Consider the following 13991-nt stretch of genomic DNA (forward strand, 5'->3'; position numbering starts at 1 on the left):
GATTCTCAATGACACCCAGTGAAACTCAATGGGAGCCAGTGATTCTCAATGACACCCAGTGATAGTCAATGGGATCCAGCGATTCTCAATGACACCCAGTAAAACTCAATGGGAGCCAGTGATTCTCAATGTCACCCAATGACACTCAATGGGATCCAGTGATTCTCAATGACACCCAGTGACACTCAATGACACCCAGTGATAGTCAATGAGATCCAGCGATTCTCAATGACACCCAGTGACACTCAATGGGATCCAGTGAATTCTCGATGGCACGCAGTGGCACTCAATGAGAACCGGTGATTCTCAATGACACGCAGTGACACTTAAAGGGACCCAGTAATTCTCAATGATACCCAGTGACAATCAATCGGATCCAGTGATTCTCATTGGCACCCAGTGACACTCATTGGGATCCAGTGATTCTCAATGTCACCCAGTGACACTCAATGGGATCCACATGATTCTCAATGACACCCAGTGACATTCAATGGGATACAGCAATTTCCAATGGCATCCAGAGACACTCAATGTCATCCAGTGATTCTCAATTACACCCAGTGACACTCAATGGGATCCAGTGACACTCAATGACACCCAGTGACACTCAATGGGATCCAGTGATTCTCAATGACACCCAGTAACACTCAATGGGACCCAGTGATTCTCAATAGGATCCAGTGAATCTCAATGACACCCAGTGACATTCAATGGGATCCAGTGATTCTCAATGAAACCCAGTGACACGCAATGGGACACAGTGATTTTCAATGTTACCCAGTGACAATCAATGGGAATCGGTGAATTCTCAATGGCACCCAGTAACACCCAATGGGATCAAGTTATTCTAAATGACACCCAGTGACACTCAATGGGATCCAGTGATTCTCAATGACACTCAGTGACATTCAATGGGATCCAGTGATTCTCAATGAAACCCAGTGACACGCAATGGGACACAGTGATTTTCAATGTTACCCAGTGACAATCAATGGGAATCGGTGAATTCTCGATGGCACCCAGTAACACCCAATGGGATCCAGTTATTCTAAATGACACCCAGTGACACTCAATGGGATCCAGGGACACTCAATGACACCCAGTGACACGCAATGGGACACAGTAATTCTCAAAGGCACCCAGTGACACCCAATGGGATCGAGTGATTCTCAATGACACCCAGTGACACTCAATGGGACCCAGTGATTCTCAATGACACCTGGTGAGACACAATGACACCCAGTGACATTCAATGGGATCCATCAATTCCCAATGACACCCTGAGACACTCAGTGGGACCCAGTGATTCTCAATGTTACCAAGTGACACTCAATGGGATCCCGTGAATTCTCAATGGCACCCAGTCGCACCCAATGGGACCCAGTGATTCTCAATGACACCCAGTGATATTCAATGGGATCCAGTGATTCTCAATGTCACCCAATGACACTCAATGGGATCCAGTGATTCTCAATGACACCCAGTGATAGTCAATGGGATCCAGCGATTCTCAATGACACCCAGTAAAACTCAATGGGAGCCAGTGATTCTCAATGTCACCCAATGACACTCAATGGGATCCAGTGATTCTCAATGACACCCAGTGACACTCAATGAGATCCAGCGATTCTCAATGACACCCAGTGACACTCAATGGGATCCAGTGAATTCTCGATGGCACGCAGTGGCACTCAATGAGAACCGGTGATTCTCAATGACACGCAGTGACACTTAAAGGGACCCAGTGATTCTCAATGATACCCAGTGACACTCATTCGGATCCAGTGATTCTCATTGGCACCCAGTGACACTCATTGGGATCCAGTGATTCTCAATGTCACCCAGTGACACTCAATGGGATCCACATGATCCTCAATGACACCCAGTGACATTCAATGGGATACAGCAATTTCCAATGGCATCCAGAGACACTCAATGTCATCCAGTGATTCTCAATTACACCCAGTGACAATCAAAGGGATCCAGTGACACTCAATGACACCCAGTAACACTCAATGGGACCCAGTGATTCTCAATAGGATCCAGTGAATCTCAATGACACCCAGTGACATTCAATCGGATCCAGTGATTCTCAATGACACTCAGTAACACTCAATGACACCCAGTGACACTCAATGGGATCCAGTGATTCTCAATGACACCCAGTGACATTCAATGGGATCCAGTGATTCTCAATGACTCCCAGTGACACGCAATGGGACACAGTGATTTTCAATGTTACCCAGTGACAATCAATGGGAATCGGTGAATTCTCAATGGCACCCAGTAACACCCAATGGGATCCAGTTATTCTAAATGACACCCAGTGACACTCAATGGGATCCAGTGATTCTCAATGACACTCAGTGACACTCAATGGGATCCAGGGACACTCAATGACACCCAGTGACACGCAATGGGACACAGTAATTCTCAAAGGCACCCAGTGACACCCAATGGGATCGAGTGATTCTCAATGACACCCAGTGACACTCAATGGGACCCAGTGATTCTCAATGACACCCAGTGAGACACAATGACATCCAGTGACATTCAATGGGATCCATCAATTCCCAATGACACCCTGAGACACTCAGTGGGACCCAGTGATTCTCAATGTTACCAAGTGACACTCAATGGGATCCAGTGGTTCTCAATGACACCCAGTGACACTCAATGGAACCCAGTGATTCTCAATGACACTCAGTGACTCTCAATGGCATTCAGTGACATTCAATGGGATCCAGTGATTCTCAATGACACCCAGTGAAACTCAATGAGAGCCAGTGAATTCTCAATTGCACCCAGTGGCACCCAATGGGATCCAGTGATTCTCAATGACACCCAGAGACACTCATTGGGACCCAGTGATTCCCAATGACAGCCAGTGAGACACAATGACACCCAGTGACATTCAATGGGATCCAGCACTTCCCAATGACACCCAGAGACACTCAATGGGACCCAGTGAATCTCAATAACACCCAGTGACACTCAATGGGATCCAGTGATTCTCAATGACACCCAGAGACACTCAATGGGGCCCAGTGATTCTCAATGACACCCAGTGACACTCAATGGGATCCTGCAATTCTCAATGACACCGTGTTACACTCAATGGGGACCAGCGATTCTCAATGACACCCAGAGACACTCAATGGGAACCAGCGATTCTCAATGACACCCTGTGACACTCAATGGGACCCAGTGATTCTCAATGACACCCAGTGACACTCAATGTCATCCAGTGACACTCAATGACACCCAGTGACACTCAATGGGATCCAGTGATTCTCAATGACACTCAGTGACACTCAATGTCATCCAGTGATTCTCAATGACACCGAGTGACACTCAATGGGATCCAGTCACACTCAATGACACCCATTGACACTAAATGGGACCCAGTGATTCTCAATGACACTCAGTGACACTCAATGGAACCCAGTGACTCTCAATGACACCCTGTGACACTGAATGGGATCCAGTGATTCTCAATGACACCCTGTGACACTCAATGAGATTCAGTGATTCTCCATGACACCTTGTGACACTCAATGACATCCAGTGACACTCAATGGGATCCAGTGAATCTCAATGACACCAAGTGACACTCAATGGGATCCAGTGAATCTCAATGACACCCAGTGACATTCAATGGGATCCAGTGATTCTCAATGACACTCAGTAACACTCAATGAGATCCAGTGACACTCAATGGGATCCAGTGATTCTCAATGACACCCAGGGACACTCGATGGGATACAGTGATTCTCAGTGACACCCAGTCACACTCAATGGGAGCCAGTGGTTCTCAATGACACCCTATGACACTTAAAGGGACCCAGTGATTCTCAATGACACCCAGTGAAACTCAATGGGAGCCAGTGATTCTCAATGACACCCAGTGATAGTCAATGGGATCCAGCGATTCTCAATGACACCCAGTAAAACTCAATGGGAGCCAGTGATTCTCAATGTCACCCAATGACACTCAATGGGATCCAGTGATTCTCAATGACACCCAGTGACACTCAATGACACCCAGTGATAGTCAATGAGATCCAGCGATTCTCAATGACACCCAGTGACACTCAATGGGATCCAGTGAATTCTCGATGGCACGCAGTGGCACTCAATGAGAACCGGTGATTCTCAATGACACGCAGTGACACTTAAAGGGACCCAGTGATTCTCAATGATACCCAGTGACAATCATTCGGATCCAGTGATTCTCATTGGCACCCAGTGACACTCATTGAGATCCAGTGATTCTCAATGTCACCCAGTGACACTCAATGGGATCCACATGATTCTCAATGACACCCAGTGACATTCAATGGGATACAGCAATTTCCAATGGCATCCAGAGACACTCAATGTCATCCAGTGATTCTCAATTACACCCAGTGACACTCAATGGGATCCAGTGACACTCAATGACACCCAGTGACACTCAATGGGATCCAGTGATTCTCAATGACACCCAGTAACACTCAATGGGACCCAGTGATTCTCAATAGGATCCAGTGAATCTCAATGACACCCAGTGACATTCAATGGGATCCAGTGATTCTCAATGACACTCAGTAACACTCAATGGCACCCGGTGACACACAATGACACCCAGTGACACTCAATGGGATCCAGTGATTCTCAATGACACCCAGTGACATTCAATGGGATCCAGTGATTCTCAATGAAACCCAGTGACACGCAATGGGACACAGTGATTTTCAATGTTACCCAGTGACAATCAATGGGAATCGGTGAATTCTCAATGGCACCCAGTAACACCCAATGGGATCAAGTTATTCTAAATGACACCCAGTGACACTCAATGGGATCCAGTGATTCTCAATGACACTCAGTGACATTCAATGGGATCCAGTGATTCTCAATGAAACCCAGTGACACGCAATGGGACACAGTGATTTTCAATGTTACCCAGTGACAATCAATGGGAATCGGTGAATTCTCGATGGCACCCAGTAACACCCAATGGGATCCAGTTATTCTAAATGACACCCAGTGACACTCAATGGGATCCAGTGATTCTCAATGACACTCAGTGACACTCAATGGGATCCAGGGACACTCAATGACACCCAGTGACACGCAATGGGACACAGTAATTCTCAAAGGCACCCAGTGACACCCAATGGGATCGAGTGATTCTCAATGACACCCAGTGACACTCAATGGGACCCAGTGATTCTCAATGACTCCTGGTGAGACACAATGACACCCAGTGACATTCAATGGGATCCATCAATTCCCAATGACACCCTGAGACACTCAGTGGGACCCAGTGATTCTCAATGTTACCAAGTGACACTCAATGGGATCCCGTGAATTCTCAATGGCACCCAGTCGCACCCAATGGGACCCAGTGATTCTCAATGACACCCAGTGATATTCAATGGGATCCAGTGATTCTCAATGTCACCCAATGACACTCAATGGGATCCAGTGATTCTCAATGACACCCAGTGATAGTCAATGGGATCCAGCGATTCTCAATGACACCCAGTAAAACTCAATGGGAGCCAGTGATTCTCAATGTCACCCAATGACACTCAATGGGATCCAGTGATTCTCAATGACACCCAGTGACACTCAATGACACCCAGTGATAGTCAATGAGATCCAGCGATTCTCAATGACACCCAGTGACACTCAATGGGATCCAGTGAATTCTCGATGGCACGCAGTGGCACTCAATGAGAACCGGTGATTCTCAATGACACGCAGTGACACTTAAAGGGACCCAGTGATTCTCAATAGGATCCAGTGAATCTCAATGACACCCAGTGACATTCAATGGGATCCAGTGATTCTCAATGACACTCAGTAACACTCAATGGGATCCACATGATTCTCAATGACACCCAGTGACATTCAATGGGATACAGCAATTTCCAATGGCATCCAGAGACACTCAATGTCATCCAGTGATTCTCAATTACACCCAGTGACACTCAATGGGATCCAGTGACACTCAATGACACCCAGTGACACTCAATGGGATCCAGTGATTCTCAATGACACCCAGTAACACTCAATGGGACCCAGTGATTCTCAATAGGATCCAGTGAATCTCAATGACACCCAGTGACATTCAATGGGATCCAGTGATTCTCAATGACACTCAGTAACACTCAATGGCACCCAGTGACACACAATGACACCCAGTGACACTCAATGGGATCCAGTGATTCTCAATGACACCCAGTGACATTCAATGGGATCCAGTGATTCTCAATGAAACCCAGTGACACGCAATGGGACACAGTGATTTTCAATGTTACCCAGTGACAATCAATGGGAATCGGTGAATTCTCAATGGCACCCAGTAACACCCAATGGGATCAAGTTATTCTAAATGACACCCAGTGACACTCAATGGGATCCAGTGATTCTCAATGCTACTCAGTGACACTCAATGGGATCCAGGGACACTCAATGACACCCAGTGACACGCAATGGGACACAGTAATTCTCAAAGGCACCCAGTGACACCCAATGGGATCGAGTGATTCTCAATGACACCCAGTGACACTCAATGGGACCCAGTGATTCTCAATGACACCTGGTGAGACACAATGACACCCAGTGACATTCAATGGGATCCATCAATTCCCAATGACACCCTGAGACACTCAGTGGGACCCAGTGATTCTCAATGTTACCAAGTGACACTCAATGGGATCCCGTGAATTCTCAATGGCACCCAGTCGCACCCAATGGGACCCAGTGATTCTCAATGACACCCAGTGATATTCAATGGGATCCAGTGATTCTCAATGATACCCAGCAACACTCAATGGGATCCAGTGATTTTCAATGACACCAAGTGACACTCGATGGGATCCACATGATTCTCAATGACACCCAGTGAGACACAATGACACCCAGTGACAGTCAATGGGATCCAGCAATTCCCAATGACACCCAGAGACACTCAATGGGATCCAGTGATTCCCAATGACACCCAGTGACACTCAAAGGGTCCCAGTGATTCTCAATGACACCCAGAGACACTCAATGGGACCTCGTCATTCTCAATGTCACACTGTTACACTCAATGGCACCCAGTGACACTCAGTGACACCCAGTGTCACTGAATGGCTCCCAGTGACACTCAATGGGATCCAGCGATTTTCAATGATGCACAGTGACACTCAATGGGATACAATGATTCTCACTGACACCCAGTGACACTCAATGGGATCCTGTGATTCTCAATTACACCCAATGACACTCAATGGGATCCAGTGATTCTCAATGAAACACAGTGACACTCAATGGGATCCAGTGACACTTAATGACACCCAGTGACACTTAAAGGGACCCAGTGATTCTCAATGACATCCAGTGAAACTCAATGGGAGCCAGTGATTCTCAATGACACCCAATAACACTCAATGGGATCCAGTGATTCTCAATAACACCCAGTAACACTCAATGACACCCAGTGATAGTCAATGGGATCCAGTGAATCTCAATGACACCCAGTGAGATTCAATGACACCCAGTGACACTCAATGGAATCCAGCGATTCTCAATTACACCCAGTGACACTCAATGGGATCCAGTGATTCTCAATGACACCCAGTGACACTCAATGGGACCCAGTGACACTTAATGACACCTAGTGACACTTAAAGGGACCCAGTGATTCTCAATGACATCCAGTGAAACTCAATGGGAGCCAGTGATTCTCAATGACACCCAATGACACTCAATGGGATCCAGTGATTCTCAATAACACCCAGTGACACTCAATGACACCCAGTAATAGTCAATGGGATCCAGCGATTCTCAATGACACCCAGTGACACTCAATGGGACCCAGCGATTTTCAATGATGCACAGTGACACTCAATGGGATCCTGTGATTCTCAATTACACCCAATGACACTCAATGGGATCTAGTGATTCTCAATGAAACCCAGTGACACTCAATGGGATCCAGTGACACTTAATGACACCCAGTGACACTTAAAGGGACCCGGTGATTCTCAATGACATCCAGTGAAACTCAATGGGAGCCAGTGATTCTCAATGACACTCAATGGGATCCAGTGATTCTCAATAACACCCAGTGACACTCAATGACACCCAGTGATAGTCAATGGGATCCAGCGATTCTCAATGACACCCAGTGACACTCAATGGGATCCAGTGATTCTCAATGACACCCAGTGAAACTCAATGGGAGCCAGTGATTCTCAATGACACCCAATGACACTCAATGGGATCCAGTGATTCTCAATAACACCCAGGGACACTCAATGACACCCAGTGATAGTCAATGGGATCCAGCGATTCTCAATGACACCAAGTGACACTTAAAGGGACCCAGTGATTCTCAATGACATCCAGTGAAACTCAATGGGAGCCAGTGATTCTCAATGACACCCAATGACACTCAATGGGATCCAGTGATTCTCAATAACACCCAGTGACACTCAATGACACCCAGTGATAGTCAATGGGATCCAGCGATTCTTAATGACACCCAGTGACACTCAATGGGATCCAGTGATTCTCAATGACACCCAGTGACACTCAATGGGACCCAGTGATTCTCAATGACACCCAGTGACACTCAATGGACCCAGTGATTCTCAATGACACCCAGTGACACTCAATGGAATCCACATGTTCTCAATGACACCCAGTGACATTCAATGGGATCCATCTATTCCCAATGACACCCTGTGACACTCAATGGGATTCAGTGATTCTCAATGACACCTTGTGACACTCAATGACATCCAGTGACACTCAATGACACCCAGTGAGATTCAATGACACCCAGTGACACTCAATGGGATCCAGCCATTTTCGATGACACCCAGTGAAACTCAATGGGACCCAGAGATTCTCAATGACACCCCAGTGACAATAAATGGGGTCCAGTTATTCTCGGTGACACCCAGTCACATTCACTGGGATCCAGCGGTTGTCAATGAAACCCAGTGACACTCAATGGGGGCCAAGTGATTCTCAATGACACCCAGTGACACTGAATCGGATCCTGTGATTCTCAATGAGATCTAGTGACACTCAATAGGACCCAGTGATTCTTAATGACACCCAGTGTCTCCCAGTGACACCCAGTGTCTCCCAGTGACCATGTGCTAAGGGGGCAGTGTGTTCCCCACACACAGTGACGTTACCCGTTCCCCATTCCAAGGGGTACCCCTTCCTCCTGCCCTTCGATGGGTGACATTCTGTTCATTGGACAGTGTCAGTGGGTCCTCACCTCCTGATAGGTAGCATCGTCCAGTCTGACCCCCGTACCCCCTTCCACTGCCCAGGGACGGGCAGCGTGTGTGGGCGCAGGGTCAGAGGTCGGTGCTCCCGGTAATGAGGGTGATCCCAGTCGATCCTCCGTCCTGTCGGGAGGGAGAGGGGCAGCAGCTCCTCCTGCCATCTCCCGGATATTCACCTTCCGTCTTCGGATCCTGTCGATATCCTCGTAATGTTTATCAGGAAACTGGGAATACGGGAAAGGAGAGAGTATTCACAGGAGGGCAAGGACGGCAGGGACACCCCCAGGGACACCCCCCAGGGACACCCCCACAGGGACAGCCCCCAGGGACACCCCCCAGGGACACCCCCCAGGGACACCCCCAGGGACACGACCCAGGGACACCCCCAGGGACACCCCCAGGGACACCCCCCAGGGACACCCCCCAGGGACACCCAGGGACACCCCCAGGGACCAGGGACACCCCCAAGGACACCCAGGGACACCCCCAGGGACCCAGGGACACCCCCAGGGACAACCCCAGGGACCCAGGGACACCCCCCAGGGACACCCCTCCGGACACCCCCCATGGACACCCCCAGGGACACCCCCAGGGACCCAGGGACACCCCCAGGGACACCCCCAGGGACACCCCCAGGGACCTAGGGACACCCCCCAGGGACACCCGCCAGGGACAAACCTCAGAGACACACCCAGGGACACCCCCAGGCACCCAGTGACTCCCAGAGACTCCCAGTGAGAGCCAGTGACTCCCAATGAACCCCAGTGTTTCTCAGTGAGTCCCACAGATGTTCTGAGACCCCCCCACGAGACCCAGAGACACTGGATGACTCCCAATGAGACCCAGAGATACTGAGTGAGACCCAGTTGCACCCAGTGACTCCCAGCAACACTCACATATCGCCCAATGACTCCCAGTTAGAACAAGGGAAACCCAGACACTCCCAGTGACAGTGAATGACATCAATTGCCACCCAATGTCTCTCGGTGACACCCAATGGTGCCCATTAACATCTAGTGACTCATAATGACATCCAATGGCACCAAGGGACACCTGACGACTCTCAATGACACCCAGTGAACCTCAATGACACCCAACAACACCCAGTGTCACTGAGTGACACCGAGGGACATCCTGCATCACCAGGATTCAGCCAGAGAACCTCAGTGACTCTCCCGCAATATCATCCAGAACCAATCGGTGAGACTGAAGGACACCGAACTGACACCCAGTGAACCTCAATGGGATCCAGTGATTCTCAATGACACCCAGTGACACTCAATGGGATCCAGTGATTCTCAATGACACCCAGCAACACTCAATGGGATCCAGTGATTCTCAATGACACCCAGCAACACTCAATGCGATCCAGTGATTCTCAATGACACCCAATGCCATCATGGGAACCAGTGATTCACAATGACACCAGGTGACAACCAATAGGATCCAGTGATTCTTGATGACACCCAGTGACACTCAATAGGATCCAGTGATTCCCAATGACACCCTATGATACACAATAGGGTCCAGTGATTCCCAATGAAACCTAGTCACACTCAATGGGATCCAGTGATTCTCAATGATAGCCAGTGACACTCAATGGGATCCATATGATTCTCAATGACACCTCGTGACACGCAATGGGATCCAGTGATTCTCAGTGACACCCAGTGACACTCAATGGGATCAAGTGATTCTCAATGATGCCCAGTGACACTCAATGGGATCCAGTTAGTCTCAATGATGCCCAGTGACACTCACTGGGATCCAGCGATTCTCAATGATACCCAGCGACACTCAATGGGATACAATGATTCTCAGTGAAACCCAGTGACACTTAATGGGAGCCAGTGATTCTCAATGACACCCTGTGACATTCAATGGGACCCAGTGATTCCCAGTGACACTCAATGGGACCCAGTCATTCTCAATGTCACACTGTTACACTCAATGACACCCAGTGTCACTGAATGACTCCCAGTGACACTTAAAGGGATCCAGTGATTCTCAATGACACCTAGTGGTACTCAATGGAACCCAGTGATTCTCGATGACACCCAGTGGTACTCAATGGAACACAGTGACTCTCAATGACACCCTGTGACACTCAGTGGGACCCAGTGATTCTCAATGACACCCAGTGACACTCAATTTGATCCAGTGACACTCAATGGGATCCTGCGATTCTCAATGACACTCAGCGACACTCAATGGGATCCAGTGATTCTCAATGACAGCCAGTGACACTCAATGAGATCCAGTGATTCCCAATGATACCCAGAGACACTCAATGGGACCTAGTAATTCTCAATGGCACACTGTTACACTCAATGGCACCCAGTGTCACTGAATGACTCCCAGTGACACTCAATGGGATCCAGCGATTCTCAATGACACCCAGTGACACTCAATGGGACCCAATGATTATCAATGACACCCAGTGACACTCAATGACACCCAGTGTCACTGAATGACACCCAGTGACACTCAATGGGATCCAGCGATTCTCAATGCCACCCAGTGACACTCAATGGGACCCAGTGATTCTCAATGACAACTAGTGACACTTAAAGGGACCCAGTGCTTCCCAATGACACCCAGTGACACTCAATGGGACCCAGTGATTCTCAATGACACCCAGTGAGACACAATGACACCCAGTGACATTCAATGGGATCCAGCAATTCCCAGTGACACGCAGAGACACTCAGTGGGATGCAGTGATTCTCAATAACACCCAGTGACACTCAATGGGATCCAGTGGTTCTCAATGACACCCAGTGACACTCAATGGGATCCAGTGATTCTCAATGACACCCAGTGGTACTCAATGGAACCCAGTGATTCTCAATGACACCCAGTGGTTCTCAATGACACTCAGTGACACTCCATGGCATTCAGCGACAGTCAATGACACCCAGTGACATTCAATGGGATCCAGTGATTCTCAATAACACCCAGTGACACTGAATGGGATCCAGTGGTTCTCAATGACACCCAGTGTCACTCAATGGGATCCAGTGATTCTCAATGACACCCAGTGGTTCTCAATGACACTCAGTGACACTCAATGGCATTCAGTGACAGTCAATGACACCCAGTGACATTCAATGGGATCCAGTGATTCTCAATGACACGCAGTGACACTCAATGACACCCAGTGATAGTCAATGGGGTCCAGCGATTCTCAATTGCACCCAGTGGCACCCAATGGGATCCAGTGATTATCAATAACACCCAGTGACACTCAATGGGGCCCAGTGATTCTCAATGACACCCAGTGACACTCAATGGAACCCAGTGATTCTCAATGACACCCAGTGGTTCTCAATGACACTCAGTGACACTCAATGGCATTCAGTGACAGTCAATGACACCTAGAGACACTCATGGGGACCCAGTGATTCTCAATGACACCCAGTGAGACACAATGACACCCAGTGACACTCAATGGGGCCCAGTGATTCTCAATGACACCCAATGACACTCAATGGGATCCTGCGATTCTCAATGACACCGTGTTACACTCAATGGGATCCAGCGATTCTCAATGACACCCAGAGACACTCAATGGGAACCAGCGATTCCCAATGACACCCAGTGACACTCAATGGGACCCAGTGATTCTCAATGACACCCAGTGACACTCAATGTCATCCAGTGATTCTCAATTACACCCAGTGACACTCAATAGGATCCAGTGACACTCAATGACACCCAGTGACACTCAATGGGATCCAGTGATTCTCAATGACATACAGTGACACTCAATGGGATCCAGTGATTCTCAATGACACCCAGTGACCTTCTCAATGACACCGAGTGACACTCAATGTCATCCAGTGATTCTCAATTACACCCAGTGACACTCAATGGGACCCAGTGATTCTCAATGACACTCAGTGACACTCAATGGAACCCAGTGACTCTCAATGACACCCTGTGACACTGAATGGGATCCAGTGATTCTCAATGACACCCTGTGACACTCAATGAGATTCAGTGATTCTCCATGACACCTTGTGACACTCAAAGACATCCAGTGACACTTAATGGGATCCAGTGAATCTCAATGACACCCAGTGACACTCAATGGGATCCAGTGATTCTCAATGACACCCAGTGACATTCAATGGGATCCAGTGATTCTCAATGACACTCAGTAACACTCAATGTCATCCAGTGACACTGAATGGCACCCAGTGACACTCAATGGGATCCAGTGATTCTCAATGACACCCTATGACACTTAAAGGGACCCAGTGATTCTCAATGACACCCAGTGAAACTCAATGGGAGCCAATGATTCTCAATGTCACCCAATGACACTCAATGGGATCCAGTGATTCTCAATGACACCCTATGACACTTAAAGGGACCCAGTGATTCTCAATGACACCCAGTGAAACTCAATGGGAGCCAGTGATTCTCAATGACACCCTATGACACTGAAAGGGACCCAGTGATTCTCAATGTCACCCAATGACACTCAATCGGATCCAGTGATTCTCAATGACACCCAGTGACACTCAATGACACCCAGTGATAGTCAATGGGATCCAGCAATTCTCAATGACACCCAGTGAAACTCAATGGGAGCCAGTGATTCTCAATGTCACCCAATGACACTCAATGGGATCCAGTGATTCTCAATAACACCCAGTGACACTCAATGACACCCAGTGATAGTCAATGAGATCCAGCAAT

The sequence above is a fragment of the Chiloscyllium punctatum genome, chromosome 28, assembly GCF_047496795.1.
Source record: "Chiloscyllium punctatum isolate Juve2018m chromosome 28, sChiPun1.3, whole genome shotgun sequence".
Lineage (NCBI taxonomy): Eukaryota > Metazoa > Chordata > Chondrichthyes > Orectolobiformes > Hemiscylliidae > Chiloscyllium > Chiloscyllium punctatum.